At 38.0% G+C, this 18,469-nt stretch overlaps 1 long non-coding RNA gene and 1 pseudogene across 3 annotated transcripts in view; one reads left to right on the forward strand and one right to left on the reverse strand.

Moving 5' to 3' along the window:
- LOC309821509 overlaps nt 1-18,469 on the reverse strand; it is a 35,622-nt gene that overhangs the window by 7,394 nt on the left and 9,759 nt on the right. For both annotated transcript variants that reach the window (XR_014296623.1, XR_014296624.1), the window contains exons 2-4: nt 17,202-17,273; nt 6,936-7,039; nt 6,613-6,800 (exon numbers count right to left, since the gene is read on the reverse strand). This is a non-coding gene — a long non-coding RNA (uncharacterized lncRNA). The remainder of the gene's footprint in view (nt 1-6,612; nt 6,801-6,935; nt 7,040-17,201; nt 17,274-18,469) is intronic.
- Nucleotides 11,047-12,166, forward strand: LOC309821781 (polyadenylate-binding protein 4-like; annotated as a pseudogene). Its single transcript has one exon. The product of its transcript is annotated as a polyadenylate-binding protein 4-like (transcript).

Consider the following 18,469-nt stretch of genomic DNA (forward strand, 5'->3'; position numbering starts at 1 on the left):
GTACTTAGTAACCCTATAATAAGCTATAACTAAAGATTAACAATAGTTTTTTGCATCTATACACACTCAGCAACAGCTGCAGGAGAAATTTCTTCTAAACTTCCATACTCCATTCTTCTAAAAATACCAGAATTGAAGATGGTTGAGATCCAACTGAAATATAAGCCATCAGAGCTAAATTCTTCACAAGTCCTACAGCATGGCCCTTGGAATAAATAAAGTACGTATTACTCATACTGATTTAACATGCCTATCGAAATTCTTTTCCAAAAATATTTTTCCTTCAATTTGACCTCAGGATGTACTCTTACTTCCTAAGAACAAAATTATAAATAATATCTTAGTTCTAAACTACACTACACAATTAAATAAAAATTTGCTTCTAAAAATAATTATACCCTACATAATTACTGTCAGACTTTTTATCCTGAACATAAATTTTAATGCATTACCTCTGGAGTCTCAGCAGGACACACCATTCCCCACAATGTATTATGCAACTGTCTTGGTTTTGCTAGCTTGCCATCTCTACCAATGGAAGGATTTAAACAACACAGGTGAGAAAGAGTAGATGCAAAAGTCAGGCAGTTTAAATACCTAGAAAACAATAGCAAATCTTTAAAGTTTGGGCATTTCTGTTACTCACACTATCGTGTTTTTGGCAAATACTAGAATGAAGCAAAGTCATATTTTTACATATAATCCACTCGGTGTTCAACTGTCCCCATCCCTCCTTTCTCCATCCTGCCCTGGATAATCTTATTCACCCCTGTAACTTAACTGACCCTTATAGCAGGGATGGCAAATACATGACATATAGTTCTAACATACCACGTAAATGTTTTGTTTATGGTCTATCTCCAAGCACTAGGATGTTAGTTCCACAAGGGTGGGGAATTTTATTTGTTTGTTTCATTCTCTGTTGGATTTAAAGAATCCATTTGGGTCATGTAACCATATCAATAAATACTCTAATAACTAAAATATACTCCACTTTCTAACTCTGTGACTAGTGTTTGGTCTACATTACCTTACTTCTCTGTAGTCTTAAAGACTCTGGACAATTCAGGACAACTTTAAGAATATCAATTACTCCTGAGACAAGGATCATCAATGGAAAAAATTGATAAGGAAATGCATATTTATCTAGACTCAACAAACCTTTCCACAAAAATAGTAACTTCACAGTGGAAGAACCTAACAGATGCCACTGTGAAGTTAATATTACCAATAATGGGACAAAATGACACCCTGTGACTCCTGATGTGATGCCCTGGGAAGTACACAATATGATCTCTGTATTTGTCCTGCCAAAAAATGCATAAATTGAATCTAATCATAAGGAAATACGGAAAAGCCCAAATTGAGGATATTCTACAAAATAAATGGCCTATCCTTTTCAAAAATTTCAGTGTTCTGAAACACTGAGGATAAATACAAGGGAAGACAGGGACTTACCTGGTGGCGCAGTGGTTAAGAATCTGCCTGCCAATGCAGGGGACACGGGTTTGAGCCCTGGTCTGGGAAGATTCCACATGCCGCGGAGCAACTAAGCCCGTGCACCACAACTACTGAGCCTGCACTCTAGAGCCCGTGAGCCACAACTACTGAGGCTGCATGCCACAACTACTGAAGCTCACGCCCCTAGAGCCCGTGCTCTGCAACAAGAGAAGCCATCGCAACAAGAAGCCCATGCACCGTAACGAAGAGTAGCCCCCGCTCGCTGCAACTAGAGAAAGCCCGCGTGCAGCAACAAAGACCCAAAGCAGCCAAAAATAAATAAATAAATAAAGACAAGGGAAGATAAAAAGAGACTAAAGAGACATAAAAACAACATGCAATACATGATCGTGGACTAGATTTCTGAACCAGAAAAAAAAATGCCATTAAGGACATGATCAGCACAACAGGCAAAAACCTGAATAAGATGGCAAAGCTAACAGTGTTGTATCAAAGTTAAATGTCCTGATTTGGATAATTATACTACAATTGGGTAAGTGAATGTCCTGGTTCTTAGGAAATATACACTGAAGTATTTAGGATTAAAGGGGCATGAATGCCTGAAACTTACTCTCAAGCGGTCCAGAAAAAAATAAAACGTATATATAGATAATAGAATCCTAAAGTAAATGAGGCAAAGGTAACAACTGGTGATTCTGGGTGCAGAGTATAGGAGGGTTATCTGCAACTTTCCTACAAATTAGAAATGATTTCAAAGTAAAAGGTTTAAAAAAAAAAACGGTATCAACTACTCTTTTTCCCTTTATACTAAATAGCGCCAGACTAGTATGCTTTTATGGTTTTCCTTACTACTCTTTCTTCTTGTTGATGTCAATGAACTCTGGCTGCCTCTAGGTTTCATGTCTATTTTACAGAGAATTGTCAGGAGAGAAGGCAAGGCAGGGCTGAAGGCTTGCACTACACAGTAAACAGCATGGGGTTTGCAACAGCTAAAATGATCTTCAGAGCAGCTTTGTACTGTGTTTTAGGATTAGCAACAGTCAATAACTTTAAATCTCATGAAAATACTATGAATACATTTTGCTTGTGCAATACCATTTCCATCATCTCTGGATCTTCAAAATCATAAATAATATGCTCTGAAATATCTCTGTCAGACACAAAATCTAACGCTCTAAAAAAATTAATGATGAAAATGTCTGGGTTAATATATGGTAGGGTTGCCACAACGTGCTGACCAATAGCACTCTTTTTGCACCCTAGGAAAAAAAACATCATTAGAATATGAGGACACAGAGATCGTAGCCATATATAAACATCATAAGAACCATTTCATATACATGTTCATTATATGTATTTCAAAAGAAGCATGCCTCTCATATTTTAAGGAACGTCCTATGGCTGCTTTTCAAACCAATGGAACAGGTTTACTCATTTGATGGACAGACTGGTCATTTGGACCTGAGAGAACTTGCATTATCTACTCTCTCTGTCTGCCAAGATCCTCTAGAATTCCCCAAGGCTGGATTTGGAAATGACCTTTGGCTGCAAAACACAGACCCCCAGTCCTTTCCCCCAACCAAAAAAATTAAAAACTTTGGAAGAAAGAAAGAAATGAGGGCAAAATAAGAGAGAATATGGATAGACAAATGTGGGAAAAGCTAAGCACAAAATGAAAAATAAATATTAACTCTTAGTTGGTCTGTGAGGTATCTCCACATACGAACAATGTTTCAAAATTAACAAACAGCCTCTCTCATATAAGCGTCTCTTTTCCAATTTTTCCCCCTTTAATTGCAACACAGACAGAAATGAAATAAAAGTTACTAGCTTACACTGCATTACACAACACCTGGTTTCTCAGTTTTAATCAAATTTCTTTCCTTCAATATCAAATTCTATCTTCTCTTGGCCTCATAACCCTACATTATCATGGTCCATCTAATAAAAAGTTTCTGTTGTCTTCCTCCTCCTACTTCAGGCCTTCTTCCTTAGAAACCTCATCCCATCTCACGGATGTTCAGTAACAACTTTACATAAAGGATATGCAAATCTTCATCTTGATCTTTTTCCTGTACCGTCAACCCTCATGTCTCCGATCGCTATTTCATTCTTTCGACTTAGATACCAATTATTCCATTCAGTCTATTATTTGTTTCATCAAAAAAAATTTTCTGAATAAGCAAAACATTAAAGCAGAATGCCTACATCATGCACCACCCAAAATCTTTTGTCTAAAAATGAACTCACTAGGTTCACTCTAAAAACCAATTCTTGGGAGTTCTCTATTTTATCTAGGACCTCAGAGTAAGAACCATACAATCTTAATCGACTCATTCTCATATTATATCAAATTTATCACTATATCTGGATGATTTTCCTTTCTCTGCCACTAATTAATTCATTTTGCCCATAGCTGCCATGATAATCTGTCTAACATACTGGGTTCTTACTTTTGCCCTCCATAATCCAGGCCAATGCTTATCAACAAAAAATGCACATCACAGTCACCTGGGGATCTTTTCCAAACCCTTGTGCTTGGGCCCCGTTCTACCCCCATTCACAAGTAAAAACCATTTTAATTCTTTAAAACACCTATTCTACACGGGATTTTAACTTCAGGCACTTAAACATCTCTGATGTTCAAGACTCCTTCTTTATAAAACTTATAAAAGTGATATTAGACTCTGCAGAACTGTTTGTAAGAGCACAAGACTGGAAACCTAAATGTCCATCAAAAAAGAAATGGTTCAAAAAATTATGCTACATCTACACATGGAATATCACAGCTCAAAAACAATGATCAATTGCTGATCTAAATATATTTTTAAAGGATACCAGCAACCTTCAAACAGTGCATATGTTATGCTCCCATTTATAATTTTGTGTTAAGACTATTTCTGGATGGATTCATGAGAAATTATCAAAAACAGCTACCACAGGACTTCCTTGGTGGCGCAGTGGTTAAGAATCTGCCTGCCAATGCAGGGGACACGGGTTCGAGCCCTGGTCTGGGAAGATCCCACATGCTGCGAAGCAACTAAGCCCATGAGCCACAGCTACTGAGCCTGTGGTCTAAAGCCCGCAAGCCACAACTACTTAAGCCTGCGCACCTAGAAGCCTGTGCTCTGCAACAAAAGAAGCCACAGCAATGAGAGGCCCACGCATTGCAACCAAGAGTAGCCCCAGTTCACCGCAACTAGAGAAACCCTGCGCACAGCAACGAAGACCCAACGCAGCCATAAATAAACAAACAGCTATCGCTGGGGAAGAAATCTGGGGATCAAAGGAAGACTACTTTTTATAGTGTACCCTTTTTTGTAATTTTTTGAACTATTTTAATGTGCACATGTGCCTTATTCAAAACAATTTAATAAAAAATGTACATGAAATTAAATAAGAGTTGATTACAACAAATTTCCAATACAGTTGTAAAGATTAAATCAAGCAAACTGAGTAACATAATTGGCACATAGCAAATATTCAAGAAATGCTAGCTGTTATTATATTACATTATTATAAGCAATATGCCTAGGGTAGGCAGCTACTAAGATAGTGCTCGATGATCCCTGCCTACTATTACTGCCTTGTATAATCCCCTCCCTTGAGTATGGACTGGATGTGCTGACTTGCATCTAATAAATAGAACTTGGTAAAAATGATAGGATGTTGCTTCCAAGATTAAGGTATAAAAAGATGGTGATTTCTAGGAATTCCCTGGCAATCCAGTGGTTAGGACTCGGCGCTTTCACTGCCAGGGCCTGGGTTCAATCCTTGGTTGGGGAACTAAGACCCTGCAAGTCTCGAGGCACAGCCAAAAAAAAGAAAAACAAAAAAAAGGTGACTACCATCCTGCCCTTATGCTCTACAAATTTTCTTAATTACTCTCTCTGCCAAAGTGAGCTGCCATGTTATCAGTTGCTGTATGGAGGGGAGCCAAGCGGCAAGGAACTGATTCCTGCCAACAACCATGCAAACGAGCCTTAAGATGATGACTGCAGCCCAGACAAATAACTTGACTGAAGCCTTGTGAGAGATACTTAGCTAAAGGACCCAATTAAGCCACATCCAGAAACTGTAAGATGATAAATGTTGCTACTGGAGTGATTTATTACACAGTAGTAAGTAAATAATAAAATACCTAGCATATAACACTGATAATATGCTCCAGAAAAACTTTTTGACTAAACATGCAGTCTGGTAACTTACAAAACTAGACCAACAGGAATAAACCCAAACAATATCATGTAATAGTCCATACCTGTCCTCCTCTTGCCAGCATGCTAACCCAGATAGTGGGTCAAAAGAATTCTCCAGACATGATCTACACTCTCCTGTAGGCATATTTAGAATCCTTTTTGGCAAACACAAAGGTTGTGTTTGTTGCCATTTTCTCTTGACCAATCAGAACCTACATGGACAATAAAAGTTACAGCCATAAAACCCACAAGGTCCTTGAAGTAGAAAGAAGCATGAAATCTGCATCTTAATTTAATCTCATCATACAGGCTCACTGAAACATCAATTCTTGAACTTTACAAACTCCATTTTGCAAAAATGCTCCACAGAAACATACAAGTTTGAACAACTGACCAAATTTCTAGTGCGTATTATATACAGCTAAATAAAACTTTGGTTTATATAAATTCAGCTGTCACCCCCCTAAATAATTCAACTACCACTTTCAGATTATTCTATAGAAAAGCTTACTTTTTAATTTCAACTTTCATAATTTAAATCTTAATGATAATTGTGTAATTTTAAAAAAATAATGCTACTAGGGCTTTCCTGGTGGTGCAGTGGTTAAGAATCCACCTGCCAATGCAGGGGACATGGGATCGAGCCCTGGCCCGGGAAGATCCCACATGCCGCGGAGCAACTAAGCCCATGCGCCACAACTACTGACCCTGCGCTCTAGAGCCCACGAGCCACAACTAATGAGCCCACACGCCACATCTACTGAAGCCCGCGCACTTCAGAGCCTGTGCTCCGCAATAAGAGAAGCCACTGCAATGAGAAGCCCGCGCACCGCAACGAAGAGTAGCCCCCGCTCGCCGCACTTAGAGAAAGCCTGTGCACAGCAACGAAGACCCAACACAGCCAAAAATAATAAACAAATAAAATAAGTTTATAAAAATAACGCTACTATACCTTTTCTGATCCATTAATAATGAAGTAGCCATCAGGATCCAAGAGGCATCCATGTAACTCACAAAGATCATGATCTGCTAAGCCATTTAGTAGACAGTAAATTGAATGCAACATAACTGGAACTTTACCAATAAAGGTTTTCTGATGCTGCATCTGAAGTTGTTCTTCACCTTCTTTAATGACTGTTTCTGTTATAAAGTGGAGCAGAAAATAAAAGCAGATCACAAGTTAATAGTAAGGTAATTGTTAAAACCCTCAACTGGTTAAAACTGCATTTTCTAAACTGTATTTCAATATCAGCTGCTGGAATAACTCTTTCTTACGTGAGATTTCTTAATCTGGCTTCACGTGGCAACACTGGTGAAGCAGCACCATCTCTTATGGGCTTCGAGAGGTAAAGCTGTTCAAACTTCAGCAAATATCTTGGCTAAAATGAAACCAAAAAACATGAAGAGGGTGAATAACTTTTTTCCATAAAACTTTTGATGATTCCATTTAAACCACCATTAACATTTTGAGTAGAAAAAACTCTATAAACCGACTAAATCAATCCACTTTAATATGGGTACTCTCCAAAGTCAACAGCCATATTTCACAGACATAAAGTTTTATACTTCATCACTTTCTTAAGGTGTAAGACAAAAAGCAACATTTATCAAGAGTTAATATATCGCAAGTAAGTAAGACTATACACGTATCATACGCTCTGAATTTATGTGAAACAATTAAAATGGATTTGCACTAATGATCTACACAGCCGTTTCATGTGCCCTCTCCTTCATTCAGGTCAGAAGTACAGTTACCAGGAAAAAAAGAAAAGATAAATTTGGACAATTAGAACTATACTCTAATCTCATCAATAGAACATAGAAAAACTAAACCTAACTCTTCAATTAAACATAAAGAAAATCCTAATTACTACTCTACATAAAGGACTGAATACTTCTAGCCCTGGCTGACTATAGCTCAGCCCTTAGCAGAAAAAAAAACTTTTCAGTAACATATCTATTTGTTGCCCAATAAAACAAGACCCACGAAAACTTTCCAATTATAAATGGATAGTGTATTTCTCTCTAGATCAATTCTCAGAGGAGGAGAAGATGAGAGTAAGCAGACCATTAAAGGTAAATTGTTGACACCCAAGCTTCCCAAACTGGAGTAGGAAAAAAGCATAGAGAACTGGTGGTGATAATGAGTCAAATGGAAGCCAGCCATCCAACTACTCATTTCTACTATCACTCTAGTATAGGACATTATTATCTGAAACCCAAGCTATACCAAGATTTTAATCTGACTCCAGCCTCTCCACGCCAAGTAAACATGATCTCCAAAGTAACCTTTCTAAAATAATGCTTCATGCACATTCTTTGACAATCTTTCCACAATTCCCCTTGACATCCAATGACATCCAAAGGCTGTGACAATCTGGTTTCATCTTATCTTCTACTAATACCTATCAAAAACAAATCAAACCAAAAATCATATACTGTTATAGACCCTAAAATCTATCCCCAAGCCAAATATTGATATACCAAGTATTTATTTGCTGAAATGATTAAGTATCTTTTCTCTACTAAGACAAGTCCTACCCTGCCCTTCAGAGTTAAAGTCCCTCCCATCTCTTCCTGTAGGCTCCGATATACCAGCTTGAGACATCTCTTCCTCCATAAGTACTTATGACACTGGCACTTTGAAAATGCTACATTATAATATTGTTGTCTCTCTTGTTTTGCAAAGACCATGAAGAGAAAATGCTCTAAGTATAAAAAAGGCATTTTATGCCCATTTTCCAACACAGTGCCAGAAGTGCCAATTATTTTTGTTCTTAACAGCAGAAGTCTGTGCAGCACCTCCAGTCAGAATGAGAATAATACATCAGCCCTTACAAGATAAGCTACAGAAAAGAGGGACTGAACTGGCCGGAAGTAATATTCTCTCTTTCTGTCTAATTCTATTTCTGGGGCTCTCCCTACTTCTCCTTGTTTTTCAGTTTTCCCTGTCCCTCAAGGCCCATCACGCTGCCTCTCTACTCAAAAACTAGGGTCAGTCATTATTATTCATGTAAAACTAGATTCTAAAATTATAGCCTTGGGACTTCCCTGTTGGTGCAGTGGTTAAGAATCTGCCTGCCAATGCAGGGGACATGGGTTTGATCCCTGGTCCGGGAAGATCCCACATGCTGTGGAGCAACGAAGCCCATGTGCCACAACTACTGAGCCTGTGCTCTAGAGCCTGTGAGCCACAACTACTGAGCCCACGTGCCACAACTACAGAAGCCCGCATGCCTAGAGCCTGTGCTCTGCAACAAGAGAAGCCACCTGAATGAGAAGCCCGTGCACCATAACGAAGAGTAGCCCCTGCTGACTGCAACTAGAGAAAGCCCCCGCGCAGCAACAAAGACCCAATGCAGCCAAAAATAAATAAAGTTATATAAAAAATAAGTTAAATAGTTATAGCCTTGCTATGATTTTAACAATGCTAAAAAAACATGCATATGAAAACAGAGACTACAATGAACTTAGAAAAATTAAAACAGCTAATATGATTGATGGTTTTCCTTTATTATATCTTCTATTGTTATGATAATGTATTTCATGCAACAAATAATCAAGGGAAAAAGTCCTTCACATACTTTTTCTTTTATGATTCCTTACACTGTAAAAGAAAAAAAGTGAGGTTTTTCCGAAGCAATATAACTATTTCTGGCTTGCTTCTCTTAGTAGTCTATCATATCTCTGAGTTCTGTCTTACTGGCTATTAAATACTTACTATCTGAATAAGGATTAGGGTTTTACATTACTTGCAAAAATGCATCTCTTCATTAGTAAGAATAAATCAGGAGCTGATTGATGATACTAGAAGAACACTACTAAAAACACCTACAGACCCTCTTCTTTTTTTTTTTTTAACTGTTAGGCCAGGTGAGTTAAGGACTGAAATTTCAAATCAATACTCTTATTTATGTTACTTTATTAGAATAACCATTTTACTGGTTCTTCAACTTCTCTACTAGCATGCTGTTTCCGCTTATAGGTCTATAGGTGGAGCATCTTCCACAATTCTTTGAATAGACATCTGAATAAACTCATCAAAAGCATCCAGCTGTTGTCTGACCAAGCCTTTCTTGTCAAAATGGGAACTGGAAAAACAGTTGAGTTCATAATCAGTTACAACTCAGTGATGTTTTCCAGCATATTTCCCCATTTCCATTATTATTAAATTCAGTAAATACTAATCATTAAATACCAACCACTCTATATAAATCATTACAAAAAATACTATGTGGTATCCAAAAAAGGAGTAAGTCTAAGAACGCTTTCTCTGTAGAACTTAGTTAAATTTGGGGGAAAGAGACATATTGGTAAAATAATTCAAACAGAACTTAAGAACTATAAGAAAGCCCTAATTTACAAATGTCCTTTATATATCAATTTCATCCAATATGTTTGAAACATTTCTTGAAAAATGCGTCTGAAGATAAAAACTAAAGAAAATGCACAAAGGTAAAAACAAGTATGACAACATGAATGGACCTTTAGATAATTATGCTAAGTCAGATGGAGGACAAATACCATATGATTTCACTCATATGTGGAATCTAAAAAAAAAACCCCAAACCAAACCAACCAACAAACAAAAGAACAGAAAAACAAACTTACAGATATAGGACAGATTAATGGTTACCAGAGAGGAAGGGAGTTGAGGGGTAGTTGAAATGGGTGAATGGGATCAACTGTACGATGATGGATGGTAACTAGACTACGGTGGTGATCACTCTGTTGTATATACAGATGTTGAACTATAATGCTGTATTCCTGAAACTTATATAATTTTTAAAAAGGATTAAAAAAAGATAAAATAAGAACTCTAGGCGGGGTCTGCAGGGAGGAGAGCGGCCGGGGTTGGTCAGGGCGCATGCGGCCGGTGGCGCCTGCACGACCCGGTCCCGGTCGGTTCGGGGCTCCGGCGCCCCGCGCCCGCTGGCCGCGCGCCGCGTCCCGGGCCGCCGCCTCAGACGCCACTTGTGGAATTCTTTCCCCCGGCGGCTGTAACTTTAAACCGGCCTGAGCGAGGCCTATTTTTAGTCAGAAGCCAGCCACCGGAGAATGGCTGTGGAGAACGCTGAGATGGAGGGCCAGCCCGCCACTTGAAGATTCCTCACCAAGTGGCCGGGAAGGACCGGCTTGACCTAGGAATCCTTCTTTGAGATTTCAAGGTTCTGTCGCCCCCTTCCAGGGTTGGCCGGACTGGTTGCTGAGGGGCTTTTGACTGAGGGTGCTGCCCGAGCCTGGGGAGCTGTACATGAATGAACCGCATCGCCTGGCCTCAGAGCGCTGACTCTGAGGCCACCACGCATGAGCCCGGGCCACCCTCCTGCAGAAGTCACAACAGGAGCTCCTTAGGGACCGGCTTGTGGTGGTGAGGAGCCAGGAGATGCATGTAGGTGCCAAGTACCGCCAGGCCTCCCTGTACATGGGTGACCTCCACGCGGATGTCACCGAGGACCTGCTGTTTAAGAAGTTCAGCGCTGTGAGGCCCGTGCTGTCTATCCGCATCTGCAGGGACCTGGTCACCTGCCGCTCTCTGGGCTATGCCTACGTGAACTTTCTGCAGCTGGCAGATGCCCAGAAGGCCCCGGACACCACGAACTTTGACCCTATAAAGGGCAAATCCATCCGTCTCATGTGGTCTCAGCGTGACGCCTACTTGAGGAAATCTGGAATTGGGAACGTGTTCATCAAGAATCTGGACAAATCCATTGATAACAAAACCCTTTATGAACACTTTTCATCTTTTGGGAAGATCCTGTCCTCCAAGATGATGAGTGATGATCACAGCTCCAGGTGCTATGCGTTCGTATACTTTCAGAACCAGATTGCCACCAACAGGGCCATCCAGGAGATGAATGGGGCACTGCTTAAGGACTGCAGGCTGTTTGTTGGCAGATTCAAAAGCCGCAAAGATCGGGAAGCCGAGCTCCAAAACAAAGCCAGTGAGTTCACCAATGTTTACATCAAAAACTTCGGAGACGACATGGATGATGAGAGACTGAGGGAAGTTTTCAGCAAATATGGGAAAACCCTGAATGTTAAGGTGATGACAGATTCCAGTGGGAAATCCAAAGGCTTTTTGGCTTTGTGAGTTTTGATAGCCATGAGGCTGCCAAAAAGGCTGCTGAAGAAATGAATGGAAAGGACATAAATGGACAACTGCTTTTTGTAGGCCGGGCACAAAAGAAAGCAGAGTGACAGGCTGAGTTAAAGCAAATGTCTGAACAGCTGAAACAGGAAAGATTTCGGCAGTGCTGGGGGGCAAAACTCTATATTAAGAACCTGGATGAGACCACTGATGATGAAAAGCTACGGAGGGAATTTTCTTCATTTGGATCAATTAGCAGAGATTAGTTAAAGTAATGCAGGAAGAAGGGCGAAACAAAGGGTTTGGCTTGATCTGCTTCTCCTCTCCTGAGGAGGCCACTAAAGCAATGACTGAGATGAATGGCCGCATCTTGGGCTCCAAGCCGCTCAACATCGCCCTGGCCCAGAGGCTGTAGGAGAGGAAAACTTAATGCACCAGCCAGTGTTTGTAGCAGCTTGGGGGATGTTAGTGATCTCTGCCTGAATCCTCCTCAGTAAATTTCAAATCCCAACTGATGGGTGCTTAGTTTAGTAAACATTAGGATCGAAGGTTTTGTATACAAAGCTATTTATTTTTCTTTGGAGGAAAAATAAGTGAATCTTAGAACCTCAGTTCTTTTTATAGAGGCACACCATCTAATTATAATATGGTATATTTTTCTGATTTTGATGTAGTGCTAATAGCAATAAGTATAATTAGATATATTTTTACTGCATTTTGAACCAACTGAAGTGTGGTAATTATTTGCATTTATTGCATACTTCTTCTTATTTTAATAATATTGCTAGCTTCAATTTCTTCCATGAAAATATGCCCAAAGTAGTTCTTATACCCAAGGATTGCAAAGTAATTTATTGTTACAAACAGAAATCTTCTAATTTCTAACCTATTTTTTTTAAAGAAACCAAAGTTTAAAAATTGCTACTACAAACTCAATATCTAATTTCATTTTGAATTAATGTTTAAAATACTAGGAAATAGTTGAATTTCCTTTCAATTTATATCCTGAAATGGTGTTTTTCTGATGGCTGAAATTAATGATGGAGTTTTTTAATGTTGCCTACAAACCTGCTTTATAGGATATTTTACTGTTCTTTCCATTGGTTGACATAATCCAGGTGCTTGCTGGTTATCAAAATTGTGACTTGAATAGTAAAACCTTAACTTCCACATTTCTTAAGTTATAAGCCTGTATCATTTCAGGTCAAAAAGTTGGCCTAGGGGCTTCCCTGGTGGCGCAGTGGTTGAGAGTCTGCCTGCCGATGCAGGGGACACGGGTTCGTGCCCCGGTCCGGGAGGATCCCACATGCCGCAGAGCAGCTGGGCCCGTGAGCCATGGCCGCTGGGCCTGCACGTCCCGGAGCCTGTGCTCCGCGATGGGAGGGGCCACAACAGTGAGAGGCCCGCGTACTGCTAAAAAAAAAAAAAAAAAAAAAAGTTGGCCTACTCTTAATTCTCTTCATACATATACAGCATAAAATTATGCTTTAAGTTTTGAACCAGGTACCAACATTACAAAAGTCATATATAGAAAACACAGACATTCTCTTTAACAACTGTGTTTTCTAATCTCTGTTATACGTTGTAACATGTAGTGATATTGTCTCAGGGTTCAAAACAGTAAAAGTTTATGAACTCCACGTCTCCTTTATTAGACCTTAAGAGCTATGTAACCTATGAAGGCTCACTTTTAGCCTTGATTGATCAGAAGTTCGCTAATTGATTTTCTGATAAATGGAAGTTGTATCACTTAGGCTGCTTTCCAGCATGATTTTTATTTCAGTCCCATTCCCAGATCTTTTATTCTCTTCTGCCTTTCCTCTATATTACTCAGCTCCTCTATACTTTTTAAAAAGGGTTTTATTATACTGACTTTTACTGTGTGCTGTTTGAAATCCACTTCGGAAATAGATGCAAGAGTTATTTATTTACATTTAAGTAATTACTTTTAAAATTCTGATTCTCTCATACCAAAGGTGTCTAAAAATAGTTTTGTTGTTGTTGTTTTATTTTTTTTTACTCTGCTTTGTTGTTTCCTGTAACCATATATTCAAGTCTTCTGTTTCATATATTACCAGTACAAAAGAAATATTAAAATATTTCCGTGGCAATACTTTAGCTATGAAAGAATGAGAAAATCTGTTTGTTTTTTTTGTATGAACTATATGTATATTCACTGTACATTTTCTAAATTTAAAATCTCTTTAGACAATGAAAAAATTATGGACAATGAAAAAATTACGGCAACACATAATCCTATTATGCAGACAGATCTTCTGTTAACATTTCTTGCATCTCCTCCCAAATTTCTCTATATTTATACACATGATTTAACAAAAATGGAATCATGCTATAAACCTTGCTTGAAACTGCTTTCTTAATTTGACAATACGCCATAGTCAACTTCCATGACCACAAATAATTATCTGCACTATAATTTTAATGACTTTTATCTTTCCTTTAATGTTTGTACCATAATATAACAATTTCCTCTTGATAAACATATAGGTTGCTAGATTGTTTCCTCCCTTTTTTTCCCTCTATCATAAACAACTTGGAGATAAACACCCTTTGCAAATTCTTAAAAGCTGATGTATATAATTATTTTCTTCAGAAAATGTATGATTCATTGGAATTAACGTTTAATATTTAAATTGCCCAAATGCTGTTCAGAGATTTGTGCCACTTAATATTTCTGCTATGAGTATGGAGGATTGCTCATTTCCATATACTCTAAGAACAAACGATTTTGTTTAAGTTGTTGTCTGATTCAACATGACATGTAAAAACAAAATATTTCGTTGTTATTTTACTTTTTTATCACCTCAAAAGTTAAACAGCGTTTCTTGTAAAAAAAAACACAAAAAACAAAAAAACCCTCTATTTGAATGACTGTGAAGATGATGATATCAATGACTAAAATATGGAATGGGTAAGAATTTCAACTTTAGGTTAAAATTATTCTATTTTGAATATGTTAAAGGTAAGATGAGAATAAGTCACTGAAGTGAAAATATTCAGCAAATGACTGATGATAACAAATGGAGCAAGAGTGAGAGATCAGAATTAGTAGTGTAGATAGAGAGAAATCACAGAATGATGCCTTAAAGAAGAACAAAGAATCTAAAAGAGTAGATGTACTGTTTATAAGGAATAGACACTTGTTCATGTCAGGGATGGGGAAGGAGCTATACAATGAAGATACAAGTAGATATAAGTGCAAGAGGAATCTCTCCCCTCACCACCACACAGGAAGAGCTGCATAGCTGGACTCAGCTTCTAGCCTCCTCTCCTTAGTAACCAACTCCCCCATCCTCAGATTAATTTTCTGAAACAACATGTGTAGCCCAACTAATCATCAGCCTCCCATTTTGACATCATCAGATTACCACACAGGTTACTGGCCAGCCTACAGATTGGCTGGCTTTGGGTCAAAGTCCCGCCCTGATTCAATCCACCATGGCCACCAATATTAGAAGTCAGATGCTATGGTAGAGAACACAGTACACAATCATCCCTGTACAAGGTATGGCCTCGAGAATGGTGGGGCCAATTTCCTTCAGTAGAGACTGTGAGCTGACAGGAAAGAAAAATTTCTCACAATGATCTGGGTTAGCCATTGATATGTAAGAAGCACCTAGAAGGCACTGTCCGTAAGATAAATAGCAATGGTTTTTATGGACAATTTACAATGAAAAATCTTTACAAAACTATGAACAAGTTTCAGTCCCCCACGGAGCTGAACCATAGTTAGTTTCCCCCAAATCATTAGAACAGTAGTACTTCATTCAAATGCTATTCTTTAAACACCTAAACTCTATGAATAGTTCATATTTATGCCATCTACCATCATAATTGTACAAGAAATCATCTTATTGAAAGCATTGGTTATATTAAGTAATATCACATTCACAATGCTTGGGACAGATCACTTGATGTTAAATAGTGAAAAAACAAAATGTCATCTCACAATAGCCAAAGCACCTATAATCAATTCAAGTATAAGCATCTAATAATTTATTTTGTAACAAATGTTAAATGCAATGACTGGTCAAATAGAGTATTTTATCCTTGAGCAACCTGTCACATACATTGAAAACAATTCTCTTTTGGCTAAGATCAAAATATTCTTTCTCCCTAGAGATTACAGAATTTAGGCATAGCCTACAGAATATAGGCATTTACTAATAAAATGTCTCTTGGTGTTTAATACTCAAACATCATAGAAAATACAAAATATCTCAGTAAGAAGTTTTTATAGTCATGTTTAATAGGGAAAATAGATATGTATTTACACACCAAAAACTCAATAGATTTTTAACAAAACAATGTTCAAGACAGGTTCACTTATCCTCCAAATACAACTAGTAGAATGTCAGAAGCATGTGTTCTTTGAAAAAGGAGAAAGGGTCAACTGAGAGGATGTGCATCTTGGAGATGGCAAGGCTCAAAGAGGCATCATAATGTTACTATATACAAAGCAACTGTCAGTTTGGTAAGAGAGGAGAGTTTTTACATTTTACATCCTGTAGCAGGATGTTACTTTATTTAGTTAAAAGTTACTCTTCTTACCTATATGTAAGGCTTCTTACTGACTTTTACTACAGTTAATTATACTCAGAATTGAATGGGAATTTGTGTTGAAATACTACCACCTACTGTAACTTCATCCATTTAAAATAATGAGAAAACAAAGGAATCAAATTAACAGCACCTAATAGGCATCATGTGCCTCCTGATATAATGTACTAAGAGCAGAAAATTCACTGTTTCCAAAAGTAATCATCTGAATCCAATTATGAGGAAACCCAAACTGAGGGGCATTCTAAAAAGTAACTGGTCTGTATTCTTCAAAAATGTCAAGGTAAGGAAAAACAGAAAAAGAGTGAGAAACTGTTGTAGATTATGGGAGACAAAAAAATAAGGCATGGAAACTAACTGCACTATGTGCTCTTATGTTGGATCCAGGATCAAAAAAATTTTTTTTATTTTGTTATAAACAACGTTAGTAGGACAACTGGCAGAATTTGGATATGGTTTCTAAATTAAATAAGATAACTGTATTCATATTTAATTTCCTGATTTTGATGAGTTCTATTATGAGTATGTAAAAGAATGTTCTTATGTAACCAAATTACTCTCAAATGTTTCAGAAAAAAAATATACGTAGAGAGAGAGAAAAAGGAAAAGACAAAGAAAATGTAATATAAGGTTAACATTTATGGAATCTGGGTGAAGTACATACATGATTTCTTTGTGTAACTTTTGTGTAGGTCGGAAATACTTCAAAAGTTAAAGTTAAATATTTAAATAAATAAATAAAATGAGAAACCAGCTCTCATGTAGCATATTCATATAGAACATTTAATTTTCAAAAACAGAATTAGCAGGAAATCCCTGTATAGGTTATAATGCTTTTCAAGTTGATTCAGTTTGGTCTAAAAAGTTACCTGATTACAATCTAGCATGCCTCTTGCCACAAATCTGGGGGATTTCATCCTCCTCCTCCTCATACTGCATACCTACAAAAAACAAAAATATTCTAACTTTCAGTAAAATGCAACCAGTTAACATCTTGCTCCTATGATATGATGTAGCAGAAACACATAACTATCTCCTAAGTAAAAAACAATCCTTTTACCCCACTTTTCTAAAATTTCAACTACATTAACTAAATTGTAATGAAATAATATTCATAGGTCTATGTATACATATGTCTGTGTCACACAGGTATTCTCCCAAAACACTAAGAGGCTTCATGACAAAGGTTCAGTGTAAACTGTGTGAATTTTAAGTATTCCATCTTCTCCAGAAAGTTCATGTAATTCTCATTAATAGCTAACTATTGATAACTAGGAACAAGGTCATAGTCCTCTGACCAACAGGCTCCTTGGAGACATTTGGGTAAGAGGGTACAGCCAGCAAAGGACTCCAATAGCTAGGCAATACCTTAAGGTGGGCTGTCTATTACAGCAACATTTCATACATGGACAGGGATAACAGGCTGTATTTTCCAAAGATGATCACATCCATATCGTCCATTTCACATGCTCCTTTATAATAATAAAAGTCGTACTGACACTCCTACTACGAAGATATGAGAGTCTATCTTTTCTTCCCTTGAATGTGAGTGGATTTTTGACTCTCGTATAACCAAGAGAATACAGCTAAAACAATGCTACATAACTTTAGAAGCTAGGTCAGGAAAGACAATGTGGTTCCACCTTGTTTGCTGAGACACTTTATTCTGGAGCCCTGAGCTGCCATTAAGAAGTTCTACTACTCTAAGGCTGGTATACTTGGGTGAGGAAGCCCAAACCATATGGAGAGGCCACTTACAGATGCTCTAGTCAGCAATCCTAGTCTTTGAGTTTTCCTAGGCTGGATGCCAGACATGTGAGTAAATACTCTAGGATCACCCAACCCCCAGCTGTCAACACTTAGTCTTTGAGACTTCTCAGTTCAACCACTGACATCAGGCAGCAGACGAGCCATTCCTACTATGCTGTCCAAATTCCTGACCCACTGAATCCATGAACATATTAAATTAATTTTTACACAGCCACATTTTGGGGTAGTTACGCAATAATAGGTACTTAAACAACAGGGCATTGTAAAAATTAGTGTGCACTGGTCCTAATATTAGTCTCATCTTCTTATGTAAAAGAATAAGTGTGTTGTGGAGATAAGGACGAGATGGGGGAGTAGAAGGACTTGA

Source organism: Grampus griseus (assembly GCF_964374135.1).
Source record: "Grampus griseus genome assembly, chromosome: 4".
Lineage (NCBI taxonomy): Eukaryota > Metazoa > Chordata > Mammalia > Artiodactyla > Delphinidae > Grampus > Grampus griseus.